Below are 26,597 nucleotides of genomic sequence, written 5' to 3'. Positions count from 1 at the left end.
GAGTAAGCACTGCGAGTTAAGACTGCCTTGCTAACCTGCTGTTTCTTGTCTCTGCAGATGCTGCTGTCGACTGGATACAGGAATGGTGAGTATGATTCTTGCAGATTGAGGAAGAAAGGCTGGAACAGACTCGGTGAGCGTTCTGCTGCAGATGCAGAATAACGCGAAGCACGCTTCATCCATCGGGTGTGGTTTAAATAGCCTTGGAGTGATGAGGCGTCTTCCTCCATGGCCCCGCCTAGGTAAGAAAAGAGTTCCAGTTCCAGAAGCTTTCCCCATGCTGAATCCAGGGAATGGAGCTGCCCCACCCAGGTAAGAAAGTAGTTCCTGTTTACAGAGGACTTCTAAGTGGCTGGTAAGTAAGCAGCATGGTCTGCTGCAGGTAAGTCCACCCAAACATCTGCACACATATTATGAGCCCGGCGCTTCCAGTGCCGGGACCGATGATTCTGATGAGCCTGGTGCCACCGGTGCCAGGACAAGGTCCAAAAGGTCCCCGTGGGGACCGGCTGGTGCCTAGGATTAGGGTTAGGGGCCTGCTTCCAAGGACGTTGGGCTGGTCCTGGCTCCTTGGAAGCAGTGATCATGACAGTACCCCCCCTCAAGGCCCCTCCTAAGCGTGTCTTCTCCGGGGGTTTTGGCTTGTCGGGGTGATTCAGATGGAATCTCTTGACCAGACGAGGCGCGTGGACATATTCTGAGGGTTCCCAAGACCTTTCCTGGGGACCGTATCCTTTCCAATCAACCAGATAGTATAATTTAGATTTGGAGATTTTGGAGTCTAGGATGTTCTTCACTTCGAATTCGAGTTCTCCGTCTACCAAAACAGGTTCTGGGAGTTCAGTCAATCGAGTTTCTGGTTGTACTGGTTTTAATAAGGAGACATGGAATACTGGATGTATTTTCATATGCGTAGGTAATTCCAATTTGACCGCCACCGGATTAATTATGGTAGACATGGTGTAGGGTCCAAGGTATCTCGGGTTGAAGGTGCGGGATCCTTTTAGAGGCAGGTGCTTAGTGGATAACCAGACCTGGTCTCCTACTGCGTAGTGAGGGGCCTCTTTACAGTGTCGATCTGCTCCCTTTTTGACTTGAGCTTTAGCTCTTTGCAGATGGGCAGTGGCTTCCTTAAAAGCACGGGTAATCTCAGAGTGTAAATGATCCACAGCTGGTGTTTCGAATTCTTGGGGAGGATCCAAATTAGAGGTTCTAGGATGATGTCCGTATAATAGGAAGAAGGGAGTCTTCCCGGTTCCAGAATGAGTCGAATTGTTGTAAGCATATTCAGCGATCCACAGAATATCCTTCCAAGGGTTTTCAGTTTGTTGGAGCATGCAACGCAGATATTGCTCTAGAGTCTGATTTGTCCTCTCGGTTTGTCCGTCAGTTTGGGGATGGTGACTGGTTGAAAGTCTTACATCAATTTGGGCTAGACGACAGCAACTTCGCCAACAGTGGGAGATGAATTGACTTCCCCTATCGGAGATTAAAACCGAGGGAAAACCGTGTAACCGAATGATGTTTTCTAAGAATTCTCGGGCCAATACCGAAGCCGAAGGTAGGCCCTTCAGGGGAATGAAATGAGCCATCTTGGAGAATAGATCCACGACTACTAAAATAGTATTATACCCTGAGCATGGAGGTAAGTCCGTGATGAAATCCATGGACAGGGTATGCCATGGACAGGGAGGAATATCCAGAGGGTGTAAAAGGCCGGCTGGTTTCTCCTTCTGACTTTTATTCTGGGCACACACACCGCAAGAGATTACAAAGTCTCTAATATCCTTCTTCCATGATGGCCACCAGAAATGTCTCTTGATCTTTTCCATGGTTTTGGTAATGCCAGGGTGACCCTCCATCAGAGAGTCGTGATAACCGGAGATTACTTGTTTTTGTATTTTCTCACATGGCAAGTACAATCGTCCTTGGAAATATGGTAGGTCTTGATCCACTGAGAATTGTTTTCCCTTTAATTGCCAGTCCTGCAAATCGGCCGGAGTTAGGAGTGACTCGACTGCAGTCTTGATGTCTTCGAAGGATTGAGTGTGGACTAACCCCAAAATCCTTTGTTCTGGGATTATGGGTATTGGTTCTGGATTGGTCAAATATTCATCTACTCCCATCCGAGAGAGGGCATCTGCTTTTCCGTTTTTACTGCCGGGTCGATAAGTAATTATAAAGTCAAACTCAGCCAGAAACAGAGCCCAGCGAAGCTGTCTGGGAGACTGAGCTTTGGCCATCTTCAGATATTGTAGATTGCGGTGATCAGTCATTACGGTGACTGTGTGTCTGGCTCCCAAAAGATAATGTCGCCAGGATTTAAAGGCCGATCTGATAGCTAAAAGTTCCTTGTCTGTAATGGAATAGTTGATCTCGGGAGCCGAGAATTTGCGGGACCAAAAGGCTACAGGATGTAATTGGTGTGTGACCAGATCTCTTTGTGATAAAACTGCCCCCATAGCAAGACTAGAAGCATATGTTTCCAAAATGTAGGGGAGTTCTGGGCGAGGATGTTTCAGAACAGGTGCAGAAATGAATTTAGCTTTTAAGTCCTGAAAAGCTTGTTCTGCTTCAGTAGACCATTCAAAACGTTTGTTCTTTTTTAACAGAGCGGTGATGGGCTGGACTATCCGGGAAAATTCAGAAATGAATCTGCGGTAAAAGTTAGCGAATCCCAAAATGCTTTGAACTCCTTTTACCGAGGTTGGTGATGGCCACTTGATGATTGCATCGACCTTCTTCGAATCCATATGAACCCCATTAGGTGACAATATGAATCCCAGGAACTCAACTTCAGTTACGTTGAAAACGCATTTTTCAAGCTTGGCAAAAAGGTTATGTTGACGCAGTCTCCCGAGAACCTTTTTAACGTGTCTCTGATGTTCCTCTTCAGATGATGAATAGACAAGAATGTCATCAATGTAGACAACAACACACACATCTATGAGTTCTCTAAGGACATTGTTCATAAAATACTGGAAAGTGGCAGGAGCGTTACAAAGTCCAAAGGGCATCACTTGATATTCAAATAGCCCATACTTGGTGTGGAAGGCCGTCTTCCATTCATCGCCTTCTTTTATTCGTACCAAGTGGTAGGCTCCTCTGAGGTCCAATTTTGTATAAATACATGCTTCTTTGACTTGGTCCAGGAGTTCAGGGATCAAAGGTAACGGGTATCTGTTTTTAGCAGTGATTTGATTCAGGGCGCGGTAATCTATACAAGTCCTAAGGTCTCCTTCCTTTTTCGGAACGAAGAACAAAGCCGAGGAAGCTGGAGACTTAGAAGGACGGATAAACCCGTTAGCTAGGTATTGGTCCAGATATTGTCGGAGGTGAAGATTCTCTGGCTCGGTGAGGGCATAAATCCTACTGCAAGGAGGAGTTGTTCCGGGTATTAAGTCTATTTGACAGTCATAAGACCTACGAGGGGGCAGGGTGTTAGCTTGATCCTTCCGAAAGACATCTTGGAATTCCTGGTAGTCGGGAGGTAATATAGGAACCTCAGAAGAAATTGCCGCCACTGAAACTTCAGGCCGAGGATAACAAGTGGTAAAACATTCTGGAAACTGAACCGTCTTTGCTCGCCAGTCGATCTGAGGATTGTGTTTCTCTAACCAAGGGATTCCCAGAATGATCTGGAACTGAGAGGCCTTGATCACATCGAACACAATTTTCTCCCGGTGTCCATCTTGGCTCACTAGCGTCACTTCTTGGGTGGCGTGCGTTACTGGTCCGGAGGCTATCTCCGTGCCATCCACTGTAGTAATGACGTCCTTTACTGCCTTAGGGACAAGGGGTAGATTCATCCTTGACGCCATTTCACGGTCTACATAATTGCCGATTGCTCCGCTGTCGATGTAAGCTTCAATTGCATGCAAACGATCCGGACGTGCTGGACTAATGAGGACCATGATGTTTTCTAAGAATTCTCGGGCCAATACCGAAGCCGAAGGTAAGCCCTTCAGGGGAATGAAATGAGCCATCTTGGAGAATAGATCCACGACTACTAAAATAGTATTATACCCTGAGCATGGAGGTAAGTCTGTGATGAAATCCATGGACAGGGTATGCCATGGACAGGGAGGAATATCCAGAGGGTGTAAAAGGCCGGCTGGTTTCTCCTTCTGACTTTTATTCTGGGCACACACACCGCAGGAGATTACAAAGTCTCTAATATCCTTCTTCCATGATGGCCAGCAGAAATGTCTCTTGATCTTTTCCATGGTTTTGGTAATGCCAGGGTGACCATCCATCAGAGAGTCGTGATAACCGGAGATTACTTGTTTTTGTATTTTCTCACATGGCAAGTACAATCGTCCTTGGAAATATGGTAGGTCTTGATCCACTGAGAATTCTTTTCCCTTTAATTGCCAGTCCTGCAAATCGGCCGGAGTTAGGAGTGACTCGACTGCAGTCTTGATGTCTTCAAAGGATTGAGTGTGGACTAACCCCAAAATCCTTTGTTCTGGGATTATGGGTATTGGTTCTGGATTGGTCAAATATTCATCTACTCCCATCCGAGAGAGGGCATCTGCTTTTCCGTTTTTACTGCCGGGTCGATAAGTAATTATAAAGTCAAACTCAGCCAGAAACAGAGCCCAGCGAAGCTGTCTGGAAGACTGAGCTTTGGCCGTCTTCAGATATTGTAGATTGCGGTGATCAGTCATTACGGTGTCTGTTTGTCTGGCTCCCAAAAGATAATGTCGCCAGGCTTTAAAGGCCGATCTGATAGCTAAAAGTTCCTTGTCTGTAATGGAATAGTTGATCTCGGGAGCCGAGAATTTGCGGGACCAAAAGGCTACAGGATGTAATTGGTGTGTGACCGGATCTCTTTGTGATAAAACTGCCCCCATAGCAAGACTAGAAGCATCTGTTTCCACAATGTGGCGGAGTTCTAGGCGAGGATGTTTCAGAACAGGTGCAGAAATGAATTTAGCTTTTAAGTCCTGAAAAGCTTGTTCTGCTTCAGTAGACCATTCAAAACGTTTGTTCTTTCTTAACAGAGCGGTGATGAGAATATAAGAAGGTTGCTAAGCATGACTCCTGATAGAGATACACACACACACAAGACCCTGTGTGGGCAGGAGAGCCCAGGAGCCCAGGACTCCTGGTTGCGCAAACTGTAGTGGGTGGACCATGCAGTCCAACAACTGCACCTAGACCATGGAGCCCCAAATGTGAAAAGCCAAGGAAGTTGCTGAAGTAAACCAAGGGAAAGCAACCTGAAGAACTAGTAAGAAAACCAAATTAGTATAAAATTGATCTAGAAACAATCTTGAACTTTGAAAGATTCAGAACAAGTACAAGGTGTCAAGGAATTGTCTTGAACTTGGGGAAGGGAACCCTGAGGTTTTGTGGAACTGTCTTGAACTTGGGGAAGGGAACCCCAAGGTTTTGTGGAGCTGCTTGAAATCCCGAGACTTTGATAGAACTTTCTTGAACTTGGGGAAGCAGAGCTAAAGATTAAGCCAGGAGCTAGAAAGAGCTCAGAACATTATTTTGAACACTATTCATTTAATTATTAACATCCCTACACATTGTTTAACTTTAGTTGTGAGGTCAAGTATAGGTTTTGGGCACAGACAGCCTTTTAAGTTGAACTTTCTGACTCAGACTTTCCTTAGTTTCTTTAGGTAGAGAAATATCACCTTAGGATCGGGCAAGTTAGGCCGTCTACTATCCTGCTATTTGAGTTAATAAAACCTTTTTTTGTTTGAATTTGAAATCTGTTGTCTGTGCCTTGCTTCATGATGCCTTCCCAGTTCCTTTGTGACATTGTATTTCTGTGTATGTGTGCAAGATAGTTTGTGTTTTCTATTTTTGCTCATTTGTGCGCTTTTGTGGGGAAGCATTGACCCCTTTTGTGGGGGAACATTGATCCTCTCACAATATGCACAATACAAACATATGGGGGGCAATCCGAGTTGGACGGTAAAATACCCCCAGTTCAGGGTTTGGTCAAATACTGCAGGCGGTATTCCCTGGGAAAACCACCAGCGGCAGACTTACAGATTTACAGCTTAAAATCTGCAGTTTTACCTACATCTCAGATGTGGAAGCAACATTCCAAATTAAACCCACGGTAGCACAGATGCTTCCCTTCAGTACAGGTTTTGCAATGGGCAGTGGTAAGTGGGTGAAAAGGTGGGCATCCCCCACGCCCCCTCTCACCACATCACCCCCGTAAAGCAAAAAAGGGTCAGAATGGAACGTTTTGTGCACAGAAAATGTACAGCAGTGGTATGAATAGCCCCTGTATATTATCCATTCCCAACTTTGCATCGAAGGTGGAAATGGATAAACAAGAACAACATTTTTTTTTAAAATAACTCTTTAGGTTATACCTATATCTGGAATACCTCCATAGAAATCCCAGAAATATCACCTCTGCTAGTCATAAACTTTAAACTAGCAGGATTTTCTGAAATACCACCATCAGAGGTGGTAACGCTCTCCAGCAGCATTTCACAAAAATCTGCCCAACTCTGAATGACTCCCTTAACATCTTTTCTTACCTAAACATGCTTACTAAATTTAACACACAATCTCAGTGTGGATTGCCACATGGAAAGGTTGTATGATTACATTGCATCAGCAGCCTACTGGAACATTATGGAAACGGGCAATGTGCGACTACTGTGTCTTTGTGGAAACTGGCAAGAAGTGTTCTCCGAGGAAAACTGGTGAAGTGTATTTACAGAAGCACGGTTAACGATAGTGCGATGTGCATTATTGATACAGTGTTAAAATTGACAATGTTATTATTTACTTGACCGATATTTGCATTCCTAGGGATTTTGGAAGGTCTCAGTAAGTGTACCTGTGTTTACTAGGACATTATCGTTAAGCTTATGGTGAATATGGAAACTCAGAAATGAAGTACTGACATGACGCAGTCAGAGGGAGATAGTGTGTGTTGGCACAGTGGCTAACACGTGTCACGATTTGGTGGTGTATGTTGTGGCTGCCATGCAGTAATATCATAGGGCTACTGTGTGCTGGCATTACAGCTGCGTTAGTATGTACTGCTGTGGGATACTTGCGTAATTCAGATGCGCAGGTGCAGTCCTTCCAGCTGCCTCTGAAATACCTTCTTGACTGAAGGCAAAACAATGAAAAAGGCAGAATGGCCTCCGAAATTGCTTTCCAAAGGACCAAAAATCCCAGTGGCAGCAAAACCCACGAGGTCTCTAGATTTCGACAGGCATTTGTGGCCAGAAGATCATGAGTCAATGCGCAAGGAAAAGGCATTACACTGAGGGGCGGAAGTGTTGCAATGCCGCTCCTTTCAGTGGCCACATGAATACCAAGCATCATCCAATGACACAAGGAGGGCAGGCACAGCACATGGCCGTACTAGAACAGGAAATGTTAATACAGAACGACTAACTTGTCCAACATGGACCTGGGAGATAAAAAGTTGTCAACATCTTTACTCTTTATAAAAACGAGTTGTACAATCTAACCATTGCCACCAATGCCATCTTCCACTATCCATAATGAAACAGAGCTGGAACCCCACCTCACCAAGATGGTTTTGATGCTGCAATGTGCCATGCAGACACCCCACATCAAAGCATTATGCTGGTTTGATGCCTCCAGATGACATTTGAGTCTCAATGCCCCTGGATGCCAGGCTGGCCCCTACACCGCTCAGATCCCTTGTTGGTCCAGATGCTCAGATAAACATTATACTCCGCCTACCCTCCTCGAGCACTATGTTTATCAGGAAACTGCAAAAAGAAACAACAAATCAGCAGGGACGAGGTAACCCATGGCGTGCTACCAAGAACCTAGCCTTAATATGGTAACTATTTTATTTAATTGGATCAACAAACCGCCATTTGTGGGGGACCTGTATCAGCTCTCCCTGCCAGACACAGCGGCCTGCAACACCATCACATACCTTGTGGGAAGCCAATTTGCAAATCCCAGTTGGCTTCTAAAGGATAATGTGACATCTTCAGAATAAGAAACAGAAATATTTATTTGTAGGCTTTTGTTTTGCATGTCCGGCAATTCCAGAGGACCTCGGTCAAAACCTGAAGTCCCTGCATCAAAAATGAAGCTGAGACGAGGCCTCTATACGGACGTTACATGGTGATGTATTTGGTTTAGAGCTCAACTTCAAGCTCATTGCTTAAGGAGAGTGCATTCAAAGTGATGGCAATGAGACAGCATTGAGAAGGCTGCTGGTCATGTTACCAGGCCCTGCCATTCACCTCTGCGCCCACCACCTATTTTACTAGACCTTCATTGGAGCCTTCATCGCCGGCATCCTCATCAAAGGACGGATGAAGACAAGGACTTCATCTGTTAGTGCCAGTTTCGGCCTGATAGGGCCAAGGGCAAGACATGCTATCCTCATTTCACCTACAAAGTAGTCACTACTACTACTACTCACCAAAAGACATCACTGTGTGTCTGCTTCTTCTACAGCCTATCCCCACCCTCAAAGGGTTTGAATGGCCAGGCTCCCTTAGCAGCCCCGCAAGCTACCCTAGTTAACCATATCAATATCACTGTGGCCCCATCCAACACCCACAGACCACACACACCGGCCCCTCATGCTGATCAATGCATCCTCCTCTCCCCTCCTCGCCGACAGGATGGGAATCTGTGGCACTGTCCTGAATTTGTTTACGTTGTACCTCTCTGGCAGACACCAGGCTGACCAGATGAACACGTTGCATTCTGACTCCCAGTCTCCTGCACAGTGCCCCAAGGATCCATTCTCTCATCAATCATTTTGATCCTTTACATCGAGCTTCTGGGCACACTCCTCAAAGATCCCAATCTAGCCATCCACCAATAGGCAAGCGAAACTGAGTTGACAATGAGAGTAAAAACCCTACAGGACATTAGTCATCTCATTGACTACCTGATTTTCTCAATTGGCCCAAAGAATCGGGTGAAACAAATCTGTTTGCAAACCTCTGTCTGGGGTCCTTCTCTTAAAGCCTCTCACTAACCCAAGGACAGGCATAAATACTCTGGGATGCCCATTGTGTAATGCAGTAAGAGAAGACAAGTGTGTCATGATGCCTACCCCCGGGGAACCAGTCCAGGTCCAGCAACCCCGGAAGCAGGCATCAAGTTATTTTGAGCAAGGCCAAAAAACCCCTGCTAGGGGCTGTTTGGGTGCGGTCCTGGCGCCTATGGCGCCAGGCTCATATGGAGAATCAGTCCTGGCGCGCTCATAGAGTAGAATTTACCTGATGCAGACCATGCTGCAAGCTTAGCTGATGCAGACCATGCTGCAGAGCTCCAAGCCAAATGAGGCTTGGAAGGGACTATTTTACCTAGGGACTATTTTTTACTCGGGTGGGGCTGAGGAGGAATACTTACCTGGGACTACTTTGGAGGCTATTTAAACTACGCCCGAAGAGCAGCACAAGCTTTGCGTTATTCTGCATCCAGCAGCGTAACGCTCACCGTTTCTGCAAGCCTGCATCCAGTCTTCTGCCATGCCCGCCTCGAGTCTGCAGCTCCTAGAAAAAGGGAGGAACAGAAGGAGAAGAGGTTAGAATAAGAGCAAAACCTTCGATCCTTACCTGAATTCCAGATCCACTGCGCCTTCGAGCTGGAAGAAAGAAGCCTTTTATGCGCGCCACCTCGCCTGCTTCGCGCTGAACTCACCAGCCTTCGCAGCATCCTCACGATCCACCGCATCCTTCTCCACGTTCCCGCTGCACTCTGGCACCTAAGGGGAACACAAGAACAGCAAAGGTGAGCCAAGGGAATAAACAGAGGCAATAGTAACTACCCCCATAGACTTCCCTGATTACCGCCGGGGTACTATTCCTCTTCACGGGTCAGCACAGTCTCCATTGCATCCTCGCCGTACCCCAGCCCCTAAGGGGAACAAAAGGACAAGGTGAGACGAAGGGACAAACAAGGGGAACTCTTCTCACCACAATAGACTTACCTAACTTTACCGCCGGAGGCATTATTCCCCGAACTTCATATTTTCTCTCCACACCCGAATAAGGGAGCAAGCCACAGGTTACATTCTGGCCTTATTTTATTGAACTGTGTAGGATAAGCCAAATCCTTACCTGAACTTCGTCAGCTACCACGAGGAACTCTTCGCTGGGGTCAAGCTGCAAACTGCAAGGAATCGGACAAGAGTGAAAGTCAGACATGTGAACTCTTACGAACTACATACTTTTCGGAGTCAATATTGTTCTGGAACTCACCAATTCCTTCAAGCCAGTTAAGCAACTGGTTATCAACGCGCCCCTGCGCTCAATGCATGATGGAGAGCTCATCTTTTCAAACCATCAGGTGAGATTATAAGGGGGGACATCAAAGGTTGTCTGTGGGGAGAACAGCGGGGGTGGGGGGATTTACGCTCAACCCCATGGGTGGTTAATTCCCTTTCTCCATTTACAGAAGAATATTCCTACGGGCCAAGCAAACGAAGCTAGGTGGGCCAGTCCAGTCCATCATCTCGGCCCTACGTGTCACATTGGTGGAGACCGCAGCTGTCCAGTTCAGATCGACGCCTCTGTGGGAGCCAGGTGAGCGTAACAAAGTGTCTTGTTCTCTTTTTTTGCCCAGCACTAGCAGATAACAGACAATCCTGGTTGATCCTGCTGCTGAAGAGTCATAAGAGCTCCCCGTGGTCTAAAGTGCTTGATTTCTGTAATACCTGAAAAACTACATCCAGGGTCTTTTCAGTAATGTTTTTAGTTTGTTTAGGGAATGTAATAGAAGGCATACATTTCTTTGCTCCACTATTTAGGGCATGGAAAATGGTTGACACATACTTATATGAATTTAAGAACTTTCTGAACCTAGTGTAAGCCCTGTGATGTGAATTCTCCCAAAAGCACTTACTTTATGGTTTGTAGAACACATGATTTCTTTTACTCATGATTAGTTGGCTTATTGTACTTTAGATTTTTTAATTGTATTATGTCCCTTTGTCTGATGCTATGTTGTTTCTTATTTACTTGTCTTTTTTATTTGAATTTGTATGTGTTTTATGATGTGTTTTTATGGAAATTTTACTGAAATACAGCTGCTACTACCACTACTCACCAGAATTGAACAACTACACCTCCTAAGCGACTATCAGTTGGAGTTCCACCCCAAGTGAAGCATCAAGGCAGTCACTATCCAAGTGGTGGATGATGCCCTTCAAATCATGGATTGGATAAGGGTGACTCATCCCTCCAACTCCTTGACCTCTCGGTTGCATTCAACACCATCAACCACTGCGTCCTCCTCTCCCTCCTCGCCGACAGGATTGGATTCTCTTGCACTGTCCTGAATTGGTTTATCTCCTACCTCTTGGGCAGACACCAGGCCATCCAGATGAACTTGTTGTGTTCTGACTGACTCAGTTTCCTGAGCAGAGTCCCCTAAGATTCCATCCTCTCACCGATCCGTTTTAATCTTTACATGGTGCCTCAGGGCACACTCCTCAAAGATCTCGATCTAGGTATCCGCCAATATGCAGATAATACTCAGTTGTACATGACTGTAATAAGCCCACAGGACTTCAGTGAACTTCGTAATTACCTGGCCAGCATCCAGTCCTGTATTTCGACTGCCTATCTCAAACATAACCCTTCCAATACTGAATTTGTCCTCATTGGTTCCCCCGCTAAACAGCAACTTGGCCAGCAATGGCTCAATGATATTTTTATTTTATTTAATTGTACATAGTTCATAACATAACTTTTACAATCATAAGTATTAAATCAGTAAAAATACTTATTAGATATCGGAAAACCAATAAATACAAATCGAATGGTACTGGCCGAATTTGGCCTGATTTGCCATACGATCGTTTGTAAGCGATCAATTTGGGTACTACCGATTAATCATCTCCTCAAAAACCACCACACTGCTCAGCAATCATTTTTGCCTTTCCAAGTGACCCTGGCTGTCTGCAGCTACAGTAGATCATAAAACCCATCAGGAACCTGGGGACGCCACAGTGGGTGTTGGCAGAGGCTGGTGCTGGGATGGTTGTTGTGTCCACTGAAGTGGCTGAGGCACTGCAATCATAATCCTCTCCTTGCCTGGCTTGGGTGCCTGTTGGTAGAGATGTGACATGCCATCACTTCAACTGTTGCTATAGGCAGTGTTGTATATGACATTCGCTCCATTTATTTGGATGCCCTGTCAAGTGTTCTATTTGGTGCTGAGTGGCCTTATCGACATTTCAGCTCTGTCATGCTCACAGTTTACCCAAATGGCACACAGTCTACTAGCATGATTCTTCTCACCTGTGAGATGTGGTGATACTCCTCATGGCATCTCCCCTAATTGTTGCGAATACATTATACACAGAGACTGTGTCAACTGCTTATCTGCACCTGGATTCTGTATGTTTGACAGATAGGTGAATGATCCTTGGCCAAATTACATTTGTCCATCTTATGGTTGTTTGGCTATTGGATCTGCTGATGTAGAGTTCATGGTGCATCTTACTTTGGGACTACATGTCTGAGAAGGTTACTGGATATGGTTATATCCAATGGACTGAGGACCTTGAAAGCACTCCAGGATGCCTGATGCTACCTGTGCGTTACAGACTTGGTACACTGATGACATGCAATTTCTCACAGCATGGGCTCTTCTCAGGGTGTCACCTGCCTTGGGCCTTCATTACTCCGCCCACTGCATTGGATGTGTTTATTGTGCATTGTGCGATGAATCCTGCAGTCATCACTGATCCCCAGCCTAAGGTCTCCTCTCAGGTGGCCAGGGAAAGGCAGCCGCTACCTGATCGTAACCCTGGGGGTGGTATTAGCTAGGTGGATCCCCTGGGAGGAGTAGGTCCACATGGGACTAAGAACGCTCTCTTAGGAGAAACGCAGTATTTCTCCTCGCCAGAGGGGGAGATGTCCATGATGCCAGAATATCTAAGGGCTTGTTGTTAGAGTGAGGCTTCCCTTCCCAAAAATACCCACCTTGTTAACGGTAAGAACCGTTATAATTAACAAGGGAATCATTTATATAGGAATCAGAGCATTAAGACCTTAACTTCTGATAATTATGAGTACCCCCTAGGTTTGAGCTATGAAGTCAAGAACCAACTATTTCCTTCTCTAAAATCTTTCCCTAAAGGTTTATTGAAGAAACAGAGTGAATGTTATAAGGTTAGACTTGAAATTTGTGAAAACAAAAAGGAACCCGAACATTGGTGACATCAAGTCCCATAATGCACTAAGTACTGGGACGAGGAAGAGGGGCTCAGAGGTATAAAACTGCAGTATGCAGTCTAGTGGTTCTAATGACACACACCTGAGCGGGACTTTCAAATATTTAAAGCCCCTTCAGGTGCAGCCTATTTGAGCAAGAAGGTGGATCAGTAGAAGTTGCCAGACACAGTTGCAGCATCAGAAGCAAAGAAATAAAGACACTGCTGTGTTTGAAGCGGATATCGGTCTGAGAGGGTCTTTGCAGTTGAAAACCTGAAGTGCAGAGGTTGCGCAGCGGGAAGCAGTGTTTTGACAAGCTGTCCCATGGGAGAGGGAAGCTCTCCTTATTTCATGCCTTGTCTCGGTGGCTGGCGAACACCGGTGTGCACAAGGAGCAAAACAGGCTCCTTTCCAGAATGGTGCGGGTCACAGGAATACGACCGAAGCAGCCAGAGGTTCAGGAATCAACAGAAGAAGTAGAAGTGGCAGCGGCAGCGAATCGAGTGGATGCATAGAGCAAGACCTGAGAGCTGACCTTTATTAGCTAAGCCCAGGACGCTCCGTATTTGACCATTGACTGCTAACACACATTTTGAATATTGAACCAATGCTAGAAAGTCATGTTAAAGTAATATTCACTTTGAAATAAAGCAAGAGAAGAACGGTTACAACTATCTTTGCCAAAGCAAAGAGGGGGCAATATTGAACCAAGATAGGAACCAGCATTGTCACAGTAACGAAGGGGCAATACTGAAGAAAAACTATTGCCATCATTGCCAAAATAAAGAGGGGGCAATACTTCAGGAAGAATATAACCAACATTGGCAAAGTAAAGAAAGAACAATATTGCAGAAAGATTGTAACCATTGTTCCCAAAGTAAAGAAGAAGCAATAGTTGAGCCAGACACCAACACGCATTGCCTATGCCCAAGAAGGGCAAGTATAACAAAGAGACATTGGCAGCAGTTACTTGATGTGAAAGTAGGAAATCAAAAGTGTCAGTAGAGGAGCCTTCCTTGTGAAAGGCATCAAGGAGGAGAGGAACATAACCCTCATGGTATGTGGCAAATAAATCAGTGGAACAGACAGCACCAAGGTGTATTGGATCCTCACAGAAGAGGTTGTAAATCTCAATGTTGTTCAAAGACTTTTTACTGTTGCCACCTTGCCCCTTTGCATACAATCATGGGAATGTCACATGGTTGTAATTCCACTGGGCTCGTTAGTGATAATGGTTATTTTATGTGGTGGAATTGCCACCATTTTTTATCTTCAAACTCAGAATGAGCCACAGTGTGCCAGAGACATGGAAGTGCAAACATTCCATTGTGAAGTAGGAATGTAAACAAGTGGAATTCATGGTTGTGAGTACACAAGTCTGGTGCAGCAATGATGTTGTGTTGGCAAGGCAGTCAGGCCAGGTGGGTATGGGGTGGGGCCAGTTGTTGCCCACGTTGGTCAGATGAAAAATGGGCCGGTTCACTTGCGGAATAGAGGTTGGGCTGGAGCGATAACTGTGGAAGAATGGGCAGTAACAGACTGGAGAAGTTGGCTAAGGTGCAAATTGTGGACTAGCAGAATGCAGGTTTTCCTGGTGGAAGTTTCCAACCTGGTTGGGGATGATTTTTAGTTAGTTTCTTTCTGGAAATTACTAGCAGGCATCCATGAGGACCAGGGGGTTTGCCACCCATCGCTAATAAGGATAATGCTCTAACATTCTAGGTTTCACTTTCTTCTTTGAAAGAAGCAAAGGGTTGGTGTTTGAGAGAGTGGTTAAGATGATAATACTACTGTTTTATTTAAGAGTTTAATTATGTTTACTCACTTTTTGGTATGACCGGTTTGTATGTTAGGGCTGAACAATATGGTAAAATGTACTCTGTAACACTTATAAATGTTCTGCATTTCATGTCCCTGCATATCTGTAACACTTGTAACTGTCAAATGCGCCCAGATACCCCGGGTTAAGGTGCGCTATAGAAATAAATAGAACAAACAAACAAACAAACAAAATGTTGCTGTTCTGAGAGGTCTGTTTGGAAATATAACTCAGGTTGGGCATGTGTTTATTATCATTGTATAGTGAGTAGGAGTAAGAAGACGTCAAGGGTGGTGAAATGCTAGGGTTAGAGGCAAAACCTCAGGATGCACGGGTTTGATTAATTTATTTTAGCAACAGTTCAATTGTGTACCTTTGCCAGAGAAAAGTAAGGCGGGATTGGAAAATTCTGTTAGGATGGCGAACCGAGGCTGGAGACAGAAGGATTGGAACACTAAGTGTGGAAGCACCAAATTGACAAATCAGAACAGTTGGTTTAGACTGAAAGGTTTTGGGTTGGAAATTTGGGACCTGGTTGATCATGTTTTTTTTATTGTGAATTTGCAAGCCAGACAGACAGTGGGTGGACTGTAAGGGTTGAAATTAGGGCTGGTTGGAATTATTTGAGCTTATGTTGTGAGGCTTTGCCTGTGAGTTGGTAAGCCCGATTAGCACTAGGTTTATCACATTAAAGCAACCATTTTTCCATATTTAGTTCACTAGTGCAACTCAGGCGCATGCTATTGTGTTGCTCACTTGCCCTTTTAGCCGACTTAGTGCCTCAATTAGCGTTTAATGGTATTTACCATTACGACATGTGGTAGTCATGCGGTAACAGGAAGGGTCTGCATGATTTAGAGTCATGTGGACCTGTCAGTTATTCCTCCTTTTAGAGTCCTATTGGGCTCCATTGGGGATTGTCCATTACAGCATGTGGTGTTTACAGCATGCAGTAATATTGCATGCTTTAATGGTTTTGTGTGGTGGAAATTTCACACCATAGAGTGTTGGCGAGCTTCGTTTGTATTATTGTGCTTTGGTTTAAAACCTTCCACAACATGCAATTGTACAAATAAAACATAAAGAATGTATTAATCAAAATTATAAATAAAAAACATCAATTCGTATTCATTTTTAAAATGTCACACAATTGTTTAAAAAATCTGGTCAAAGTTGAAATTAAAGCGACTTGTCACCCTTCTATCTCCCGCACGCAAACAAATTTGGCTGCTTAGTCTGAGACTAACAATCAGATTAATATTTATATCGTATGATGTAAATGCTGTTAATTTGCACTGTAGCCCAATCAGTGTTAGACCAAAAAATAGTCATCAGCAAAGGCTTGTCAATCAAGGTATGAATTGCTAGCTTTACTCAAAAGGAACTAGTGTTGCCCTAAATTCTACAAAATCTGAAAAGGACATATAAAATAAAATGGGTGCATGTCGAAGACTAAATAAGTCACGACAGGCCACCCTCCGTATTTCATATTACTTGTATTTTGGAACTCATATATAACAGCATGATTATTTTTAACAGCCTTCAGCTATGGACCGTTTTGTCAACTTATTCCAAAGAGTTCTCGATCCACCCTGCCAAATGTACAGGAGAGATCTATGCTTGCAATGTAAAGAGTTTTTCCTTGACTGCCCACAGAGCCAGCAAAATGCCATTCAAAGTATTACCCATTTTCTTCCAAAAACCCTCTTGGAATTTAGTGAGTCTCCTTTAATATAAGTGACGCAAAAATCGTACTTGAAGGATTGCTATAGGTCTCTCAGAAGAGGACTTATCCCTCCCACCTTTCTTGTGGATTAATAAGCTATCTGCCATGAAGTGGCAAGGTTTGCACTATATTGCTGAATAAAATCCTTAGTAAATTAGACCATAAATGTGGATCATACTTTATCATGACTGGTGAAAGCATGTCCGGACTGGCCACTCTTGAATTTTTAACTTTTAAGATCACATTTAATATTTATTTTTCTTCAAATAAGGCAACTCAATTATTTAAGGAATACCAGTTAAAACAGGTTGTCGCTTCTTCAGTTTTGTGTAGGCCTGTGTAAAGTTTGTCAACCAGGATTCCTCATCAGTAAAGTTGCACATTGTTAGTTGTTGCAATATTAAGCAAGTCCCAACATTTGAAGGAGTTCTTCCCATAGAGCATGGATATTATATGTTGGCTGTCAGTAAGGTGCTAATGAAATGTGTACCCCCTTTATCAATTGCGATATAGTTCGTTCCCTTTATGTTTTTCTGTAAGGTAGGGGGGTCCAATCATCTTTGTGAACTGCTAGAATAGATCTTAACTTTGCCCTTTTTCCCTTTTTTGGAGTGCCACTTCGATATCAAAGGTGTGTTTGGCATTGAGGCTTCTGAGGCGTCTGCGTCACCTGCCCGTGGGATTTGTTTTGCGAGTTCTGCCACTGTGTTATTTGCATTAGCCACATTAAACAAATTAGCTAGAGCACTAATTTCCTCATTATAGTATAAATCATTTAAAAGGACTGTAAACCTATCTAGGGCACTAAAGTGCCACTGGACCCAATCTATGATTGGAATTCATTACTAATGCCAGATGGTGAACTCTTTCAAGACATGGGCATAATAGCCCCAATGTAAAAGATAGATACACATGATTGCTACGTTCTCTAAACAGAGTATTTAACAGAGAGCATGTATCTAGCAATGGAATAGTTAATATATAATCAATTAGGGATTAGCTCTGCCCCCTATGTCAAGAAACTTGTTGATGGCCTTTGCCATTTTCTCAAGATTTAAGCACTACCAAAACCCAACTTTCCATTAATTCACACCAACCTGCCCCTAATCATACATCCACCACTATGCATCCCAATCCTGTGTTTTTCATGGTCCTCTAAACAATCAGCATCAAAATGAATACAATTCAGGTCCCCAGCAATCAATACGTTCCCCATCCAACCTCTGTGAAAACAGGACATTTATCTCCTCAACTATTGAATTTAAAAATGTTAAGTTTGTAATCCAGGATTTCAACACACCTTAACCAGGAAGAGTTTATTGTCCCAGGCCTGGTGATCTGCACATCACTTTAGTGCCAATATACAGTCACTTCATGTGCTGGTCACAGTACGTGTTTTCAGGTTGCTATCATCAGGCACTGCTAAGCCACCTTGTGGTCTTCCTTTCGGGCCTTGTTTAGCTGATTTAACAAAAGCTGTAAATCTGTGGATATATGCACATTAAGTAAACAAGGTTTCTTTGCTAGTGGCATACAGGGAATTTTTTGAGGCATTCCTGAGTAAGATAAAATAGAGGATAGACTGGACTTTGGATCTAAGCACATTAAAAGGGCCTATGACTTGGATAACTGTAATATTTCTTATTATTTTTATTTGAATTTTTTATTGTGATTTAGTTTTAAGACAAATAAAAACATTTTCACATTTCAGATTGACTAGATATCGAGTGTCCATTATCTTTCCAGTCTCAATCAATCCTAAAAGTTGTGCTACGTTCAACTCTGATTCCTGCTGGAGCCTTCGTTTCCACTTGTGTTATTTATCGCTATTCAAGGAAGTCTCTTCTTCTTTATCTCATTTCTTGGAGCGTATTTTGGATCTTGAATAGGTTGTCTAGAAAGTTTATTCCAGCACAGGTGAATCACTGATTCCGTGCAAGTGTAAAGTCTTCCCACCATTCGTCCGTTGATTTCACTTTGAATGGTGCCATATAACTGCCAAGACATTTCGTTCTTTCAGCTACAACTGCAGTGCTCTCGAGTAAATGGTGTTTTGTAGATTCTGCGTTGTTAAGTTTATTACAGAATCTACATAAACCCTTGTTTATTCTACGTTTACCCGTGTTGTGTTTGAATTCGAATAAACTCCAAGTCTGATTTGCATCATCCTATCACAAAGATGTTTTGAAGGGAATTTCTTGACATATTGTAGAACGGTATCTCTTTTTCTATTTTCGTTGGCTGCAGGGTTTTAGAACTTATGTGAGAGTGTTGCTTCTCTTGTGAGTATCCAATCGTGTCTTTTTAGTTTTTCTTTCACTTGATTTGGGTTCTCTAATAATATATCGAGCGTTCAGTCCAGAATGTGTAGTTGTTTGTTCCATTTTAGTTTCCAAGAGTTAAGCAAGACAGCACTCTAACACTCTTTCCCACTTCTTGTGTTGCGAGTATTTTATATCCAATCGCTGGGTTTTCCAGAGAGATCTTTCTTAATAGTGATAACGATTTCCATTTTATTGTAGAGTACAGAGATTGACGCTCTAGCCCTGATCTAACTGCAACTATTGGGGTACATCTGGGTAGTTTTAAAATCGGTTTCCAGAAAAGTGCCTCAATTTTTTCCCAGATTCTCCATGAGAGGTTCAATCCTGCCTCTCCAATGTAGGTTAGGGTGGGGATTGCCTTTTGCAGATAGAATGAGCGGACTGGAATTAGAAAGAATTTGCCGAATCTTCCATTCAGAATGGTTCCTTGGGAGCACAGCGTTCTTACTTTTGAGAATAATTCATCTTCCCACCTTTTTTCGGCGATTGATTATTTTATTTATTTTTTATTTTATTTATTTGTTACCCACCCAGACCCTTGGGTATCACGGCGTGGTTACAGACAGCATTTGGCATTGGTCATACATTGTTACAGAGCACCAAAATGATTAACAGACAAAATACAGTACAAAATATTCATGAACATAATTTACAGGTTACGCTGGTGAGCTTATGCTAGCAAGGAAAAGCAGCTCAATATGCTAATATTGGTTAAATAACCAAGTTTTTAGGCGTTTCTTAAAGGCAGGGAGAGAAGACTCTTTTTGATATTGAGGGGGAGGGTGTTCCAGTGTTTAGGAGTTAGAGCAAGGAAGCTGCTGCCCCCCGCTCTGGTAGTTTTGTAGCAAGGGGATACTAATAGTAGATTGTCATTGGATCTCAGTGATCTAGTGGATTCTTTTATCTGTAGGGTGTTGCTGAGGTAGGTTGGGGCTGTTTTGGCAAGACATTTATGCGCGATGCAGAGTGTTTTAAAGATAATTCTGCCTTTGATGGGTAGCCAGTGGGCATCCTTCCTTGTCTTAGAGATGTAATCAGACTTTTTCTTATCCATAGTGCTGCCCTTAAAACTTTATTTTGCAGGAGTTGCAATTTAGTGAGGTTGGAGTTGGAGGTCCCTAACAATAACACATTGCAGTAATCCAACTTGGATAGTACCAGGGCCCTGGCCAGGGTGATGCAATTGGTTGGGGTCAGAAACTGTCGACTTAGAGCGATACGTTTGGAAGTATAAGCCATGGATGATAAGAGTGTGTTAATATGTTTAGTCAAAGTGATATTGGCGTCTAGGTAAACACCTAATGTTTTCACTTGTTTCAATACTGGAATTAGAGTACTCTCGATATTGATGGAAGAGTAGTCTGGGTGGAGGGAAGCTATTTTAGATGAGGAACCTACGATGAGAACTTCTGTCTTCTCATCATTGAGACAGAGACTGTTTAGTGCCATCCAATTTTGGATGATGGCATATATTTTATTAATGGTCACAGTGTCCTGGTCATAGTTACCTGAGAGGGGTATGAGGATCTGGGTGTCATCCGTAAAATGGGTGTAGATGACACCCATATCGTCTAATGCTGAAAGGGAGCTTTGTGTAGGCATTATATAGTGTAAGAGAGAGGCAAGATCCTTGGGATACTCCAATGGGGACTGGGATGCGATCAGCAGTTTCTTTGCCTATGGAGACTCTGTACGTGCGTTCGGCTGGGAAGGATTTCACCCACAAAGTGGCATCATTAGAAAAGTTGAAATCCTTGGCAAGTGAGGTGCACAGTTTGTCATGGTCTACGAGGTCAAATGCCGCGGAGAGGTCTAACAGCAAGAGTATGCAAAGTTTCCTTGAATCTCTGATAGCATCCATCTGGATTTTGAGATCCAGGAGGGCTGTTTCCATGCTATGATTCGGCTTATAGCCTGATTTTCTAGTACCGAGGAACTGGTGCTGTTCCAGGTGTACTTGGATTTGATTGTAGGCTATTTTGTCTATGAGTTTAAGTAGAAGAACAAGTTACTTCTTACCTTGTAACGTTCTTTCAACGGGATGTTCCTCCGACGTATTCCTTATCTTTGATAATACGTTTCCAGCTTGCTGGCCTCGGAAATGTTTTCTGTGGAGGGCGCTGCGCGTCGACGTCCGCCGAGTCGATGTCCCTCGACGGCCACCGTATCGGCGCCGAAGTCACCATGCCGATAAATAGCCACGCGCGGCGTCCGTTGCTCAGTTCCGTTTTGTAGCATAAGAAAAGTCATGCCTGAATTGGTTATTGACCTTGAAGGAGCGTAAGCAAGGGAAGTATTACTGCGGGGATGGATGGGAGGGGCGATAAGGAATACGTCAGAGGAACATCCTGTCGAAAGAACGTTACAAGGTAAGAAGTAACTTGTTCTTCGAAGGGATTGTGTCCTCCGACGTATTCCTTATCTTTGATAGACTCCCATAGCAGTTGCCAAATCTGGTCTCTTGACTAGTGGAGGAATCCAGGTTGTACATTTTTATGAATGTATGTGCGGACGACCATGTGGCAGCCGCACATATGTCTCTGACCGGTACCCCTCTTTGGAGAGCCGAAGAGGCTGCGATACCCCTGGTTGAATGAGCCCTAAGATTTTGGGGTGGCTCTATCCCTGCTAGTTTGTAACATTCCAGAATGGACTAAATAATCCACCTTGAAATGGATTGTTTTGTTATGGGTAGTCCCAAGTTGTGACCCGAGTATCCTACAAACAGTTGGTCTGCTTGCCTGATCCTAGCCATTCTGCTGATGTAAAAGCTGAGAGCTCGCCTTGGGTCCAGCCTATGTAGCCTTTCTTCCTCTTTTCCCGGATGCGGAGGAGGGTAGAACGAAGGTAAGGTAATTTTCTGAGTAATATTAAATTCAGAAACCACCTTTGGGAGGAAATTAGGCTTCACCTGTAGGACAACTTTGTCCTTGTGGAAAATTGTATGTGGGGGTTTACAGGAGAGAGCTTGTAGGACAGTTTTAAGCATGAGAAATCTCAGCGAACAAGAGTGAAGTGGTTCGAATGGAGTGCCCATTAGGAAGTTTAAGACTAAATTTAAGTCCCATAAGGGAACCTGGAATGGTTTTGGAGGATAAACATTAGTTAATCCTTTGAGAAATTGTATCACTAGAGGTAGTTTGAAATACGATGGTTCCTCCGCAGTGCGCTTGAAGATTGAAAGCGCTGCGAGATATCCTTTTACAGTGCCAACTTGAAGGCCTGTGTTTGCCAAGTAGAGTAGAAACGATAACACCGTTGGTGTACCACATGAAAATGGGTCGATATTCTCTTCCCTACACCAGCTGCAAAATTTGTTCCAACGGCAGCGGTATAAAGACTTTGTTGCTGGCCTTCAACGCAACACCTACATGACGCCATCAGGGAGATTCCAATCCGTGTACCTCACCCTTTCAGAAGCCAAGCGTGAAGGTTGAGGGTTCTGGTGTCTGGATGGAGAACCTGACCTCCCTTCTGCGAGAGAAGATTCTCTTTGAGTGGAAGACGGATTGGAGGGCAGATTGACATATCTAGAAGGTCTGGGTACCACGTTCTCCTGGCCCAGTCCGGGGCAATTAGGATCATGGTTTTCCGGAATCTTCTCAACCTCCTGATCATTTGAGGAATAACAGGGACTGGTGGAAACACGTAAAGGAGTGGAAACTCCCAGTCCACTACGAACGCATCTCCTAGAGCTCCTCTCGGGGGAAATTCCCTTGAACAGAACAGATCGCACTTCCTGCTGGTGCTTGTGGCGAACAGATCCACCTGAGGGGTTCCCCAAAGGGCGAAGATCTCTTGAAGGACTTCCTGAGCTAGCTCCCACTCGTGGGAGACTGTGCTCGGCCTGCTCAGAGCGTCCGCTGTCAGGTTCTTCTCTCTGGCTAGGTGGACTGCCGATAGAGAGATTCCTTCCCGAATTGCCCAAAACCAGAGCTGCATTGCCTCTCTGCACAGTGGCAGTGACCCTACGCCTCCTCTTTTGTTGAGGTAGTGCATGGCCACCGTGTTGTCCGTCATTATCAGGACATTTCTCCCCTGTTCTGATGGCAGGAAAGCTTTCAGCGCTAGTCTGATCGCTCTCAGCTCCAATGGTTTGATGTGTAGTCTGGACTCCGATGGAGACCAACGACCGCTGATGGCCAAGTCGTTGGCATGGGCTCCCCACCCCGTGAGTGAGGCGTCTGTGACTACTGTTATCTCCGGCCATGGTTGCCAAAACAGTTCTCCTTTCAAGATGTTCTCTGGATAGGCCCAAGGTCGCGGGCTACTTTGTCCGGAATCCGGAGGAGATCTGTCATTCTCCCTGAGAATTGCGACCACTGAGTTCTCAGTGCCCACTGAAGAGATCTCATTCTCAGGCGAGCCTCTGGCACAAGGAAGATGCAGGATGCCATGAGGCCTAGCAACCTCAAAAGATTGAAGGCTGGGAGACGTTGGGCATTTTGAAACTTGTTGACCATCTGCAGAATATCTTGAGCCCTCACCTCTGGTGGCAAGGCTTTTCCCAGGGAAGTGTCCAGGACCGCTCCAATGAACTGGAGTCTCTGTGATGGTATCATCTGTGACTTCTTTAAATTGAGGGAGAAGCCCAGTTTGTGAAGGAAGTGGCAGACATAGGGCCTCATTACACGGAAGGCGGTAATGGTTAACGGCCACCGTTAATGGTAATGGTGACCGTTAACCATTACCGCCTTACTACGAGGTCCCTTAGCGGGTTGGTGCTTTAACGCCTGCTTTTTGCAGGCGTTAAAAACCAACCCGCTAAGGGACCTCGGAGCTAATTACGGCACCGCAAAATTGCGGTGCCGTAATTAGCGCCTTCCCCATTCCCATAGAGCCCTATGGGGCTGAAATGGGAATGGGGAAGGGCAATGGCGGAAGGGGGATTTACCGCCCCACCAACCTTGGAATGGGGCGGTAAATCCCCTTTCCGCCAAGGCGGTGCCGGTAATTTACCGGCATGGTCCAGGGTGCTAATAGCACCCTGGATCACCGCCTTCCGTGTAATGAGGCCCATAATCTAGCTGGGTCTGAGCTTGTTCCGAAGATACAGCCCTGATCAGCCAATCGTCCAGGTAGGGTTAGACGTGGATCCCTTCCCTCCTTAGATTCGCAGCCACTACCGACATTAGCGTGGTGAAGACACTCGGGGCGGAGGTCAGCCAAAATGGCAAAGCTCGAAATTGATAATGAGAGTCGCCAATTGCGAACCTCAGGTATTTCCTGTGTTTGGGATGGATTGGCACATGGAAATAAGCATCCTGAAGGTCCAGATACCAGCCAGTCCTGGAGCTGGAGGGCCTGAAGGATCTGAGAGAGAGTTACCATCTTGAACTTGTCCTTCCTGAGGAACTTGTTCAATTCTCGTAAGTCCAGGATGGGTCTCAGTCCTCCGTCCTTCTTTGGTATGAGAAAGTAGGGGGAGTACCAACCCTTGTTCCTGTCCGCTACAGGTACCAGTTCTATGGCACCTTTCTCTAGCAGGTCTATAATTACCTGCAAGAGGAGCGGATCTGGAACTTTTAGAGAGCTGTGAGGGATGACTCTGAGGGATGTGTAGAAAGGGTAGGCAGTAACCCTGGGCAACTGTCTCCAATGCCCAAGCATCTGACGTTATAGCCTGCCATTCCGTCAGATGGTGAGTTAACCTGCCCCCTACAGGTGTCTTGTGTGGAAAGACCTCAGAGTGGTTTGGGGGCGGCTAATGCAGATGCCAAGGGTAAAGAGGCACCTGCTGCTGCTGCGGCCTTAGTACCTTTGACCCGTCCACCTCGGGTGGATCTCCTTTGGCCTCTTTGAGCCGGCTGTCCACTGCCTTTCCCGAATGCGGAATAATAGTGAAAGGACTTTCCTCTCCCAGGGGTTCCTGAGGGGCAAAAAGGAGTTTGGCCGGATAGCACCTCCTAAAGATTTTGCTGCTGCTTTAGATGTCTGCAACTTTTCCAGACTGTCATCAGCCTTTTTTACGAATAATGAAGAGCCAATTTTTCTTTGTAAGGCTGTATGGAAGGGGACCACAGGATCCTCCTGTGGACCTTTGTCTAATATGTCTGTCAGGTCATCCTGTTGAAAAACAGGCGAAGGCGCAGACCAACCCATGAATTCAATAATTCTTGCCATCAGGGTTCTAAAGGGTGTTTCGGCATGTTCCCCTGGGTCTGGCTTAACGAAATCCACTTCTGGGGAAGTGTCCAGCCCAATTGCCTCACGTAATGACTCCTGTAGGTCTTTCAACCTTCTTTCCTCAAAGGTGAAATCCTCTGAAACAGGTAGTGTTGGCCTCTGCAACTCGAAGGTTTCCTGGTCAGAATCTTCCCCTTCTTCATAAATTGAAGATAATCTAGGGTACTCTGACCTCTGAAATGGTATAAAACCCATTTCTAAGGCAGAAGGAGCCAAATTCGTCATTATTGGGCGAGAAAACGTCGATGTCATCGACGCCGATGTGACAGGCTTCGAAGGCGCTGAAAACGGCCTCGAGAAAACCGAAAGAGGCCTCGAAGAACTCGGGATCCTACTCAAGGACATCGACGACGGTCTCGGCGTCGTGCCGGAGGCTCTTGGAATCACCGTTGGCTGTGGAGTAGCCGTGGTCTTCTCTTTCATCGGCGTCGATGTCGGCATCGATGATGGCGTCGAGTCGATCGACTGATGCGTCGAAGAACCCTTCGACAACTGCGTCGATGGCGCCGATCCATGCGTCGAAGGGATCTTCGACGACGGCGTCGAAGACAATGCCTTCTTACCCGATGGCCCGTGGCGCTCTCGGGTGGAATGTTTCGCCGGGTGCTGCGACTCACAGCGTTTTGATTTTTTTGGTTTTTCACCAGGGGTATCACCCTCAGCTGTCTTCGAGGGGGACGAGGCCGCTTTCTCGAAGACGCTTAACATTTTCTTCCTGAATTCCTCCCACTCAGCCTGAGAGCTGTGTTTTGTGGGGCAGGAGACCCTTTCTGGGGAAACAGAAGATGACGAGGAAGGGGATCTTCGACGTCTCTTCTTTGAGTGTCTTGATCTCGACGAATGGTGGGAGCTACTTCGAGATCTAGAATGGGAATGTTTTCGACGGCGAGGAGACGAATGCCTCGACTCGGCCGAAGAAACTTTCAAGGAGGTTTTGACTGACTTACCTCTCTCGAGCTTCCCCTTGCGCTCCTTCAAGGCTGTCCTCACACTCCGAACAATGGTACTCGGCTCCCAAGCACCCCAAGCAGATCCTGTGTGGATCCGTTATCGACATTTTTTTACTGCAGTCTCGACATTTTTTGAAGCCGGATCGGGTCTTTGTCGGTTCCGATGAAGATGCCATCGAGAACGAGTTGGTATTCGAGTAGATGTAGATTAGATTATCTGACTGAACTGAGCAACGATGTTCCGAGGCCCCACGAAGCGCGGAAAAACGGAACTGAGCATCGGACGCTGCGCGTGGCTATTTATGGGCATGGTGACGTTGGCGCCGATACGGTGGCCGTCGAGGGACATCGACTCGGCGGACGTCGATGCGCAGCGCCCTCTACAGAAAAAATTTCCGAGGCCAGCACGCTGGAAACGTATTTTCAAAG

General features: G+C 45.2%; 1 protein-coding gene across 1 annotated transcript in view; it reads right to left on the bottom strand.

Annotated features, from left to right (window-relative positions):
- LOC138582452 (uncharacterized) overlaps positions 1-26,597 on the bottom strand; it is a 1,938,885-nt gene that overhangs the window by 392,928 nt on the left and 1,519,360 nt on the right. The window lies entirely within an intron of this gene.

The sequence above is a fragment of the Ambystoma mexicanum genome, chromosome 1p (assembly GCF_040938575.1).
Source record: "Ambystoma mexicanum isolate Mex_15411 chromosome 1p, UKY_AmexF1_1, whole genome shotgun sequence".
In the NCBI taxonomy this organism is placed as follows: Eukaryota; Metazoa; Chordata; class Amphibia; order Caudata; family Ambystomatidae; genus Ambystoma; species Ambystoma mexicanum.
The sequence above is the reverse complement of the archived record's forward strand: the minus strand, read 5'-3'. Positions and strand labels throughout refer to the sequence as shown.